Source organism: Diplotaxodon limnothrissa, linkage group LG18 (genome assembly GCF_057381915.1).
Source record: "Diplotaxodon limnothrissa isolate DT_005_m linkage group LG18, D_limnothrissa_male_GT1.1, whole genome shotgun sequence".
Lineage (NCBI taxonomy): Eukaryota > Metazoa > Chordata > Actinopteri > Cichliformes > Cichlidae > Diplotaxodon > Diplotaxodon limnothrissa.
The window spans coordinates 779573-780603 of record NC_140613.1 but is presented as its reverse complement, the minus strand read 5'-3'; positions in this window follow the sequence as shown (position 1 = coordinate 780603).

Genomic DNA, 1031 nt, shown 5'->3' with positions numbered 1-1031 from the left:
GACGGGAGAAGAGAGCGGGAGATCGACCGATGGACTGGTGCTGCGGCTCATCGTTTTAGAAAGTCTCCGTTTTCACTGTCCACACTGCGGCGTGAAAGCACCGTTTTCAAGAGCGTTTTCAAAACGCTGCGTTTTCCATCAGTGAACACGCCGTCTCAGTGTGGACAGGAGGCCAAAATGGAGAGAAAACAATGTGTTTTAAATGTCTGTGAAGGTTCTCAGTCATCCAGGTCATCGTAGTCAAAGGAGCTTGCAAAGAAAAGCGTCTGGACTTCTTTAAGTTGCTTGAAGACGTTTCACCTCTCATCCGAGAAGCTTCTTCAGTTCTAAGGTCAAATGGTGGAGAGTCCCAGATATAAACCTAGTGGGAGTGACCCCCCACAGAGGGACAAAAGGACCCCCTGATGATCCTCTAATCACCTGAGCCAAGGTGTGAAACTGGGTGTGGGTCCCAATCAGCCAGAGTTTCGGGTGAGTTCATTGTGAAACCTGGCCCCACCTTATCATGCGAATTCCTGAGGTCAGATGGCCCAGGATGTGAGTGGGCGTTAAGGCGTCTGGGAAGGATCTCAAAACTGGATTATAGATGGCAGAGAGTTGGTGTCGTAAACCCCGCCTCTGTTCAAAGATGGTCGCTCACAGTGGACATAGATGCTTCTTTCACTCCTCTTTCAAACCATCTGTCCTCTCTGTCCAAAATGTGAACATTGGCTGTGAACAATGTGTTTTAAAACAAAAGCGCATTAGTGTGGACGTAGCCTGTATCTCTTGGCTGGGGGAGGTCTGGGCTTCCCTGCTTAGGCTGCTGTCGCTGCCACCCGGCCCCGGATAAGTGGAAGAAGATGTGTGGATGGATGAATTGCAGCTATTACAAAAACACAAAAACAATAAAATGAATCTGTTTGCTGCAGACTAAAGCAAATCTGTGATCAGACTTTGGGACTGTAAGCTTTAATGTTTAACTGGGTCCAGTTCAGCGTTTCAGAGTTCTAATGAGAGCTTAAGATCTGAAATGGTCCAAAGTCTGATGA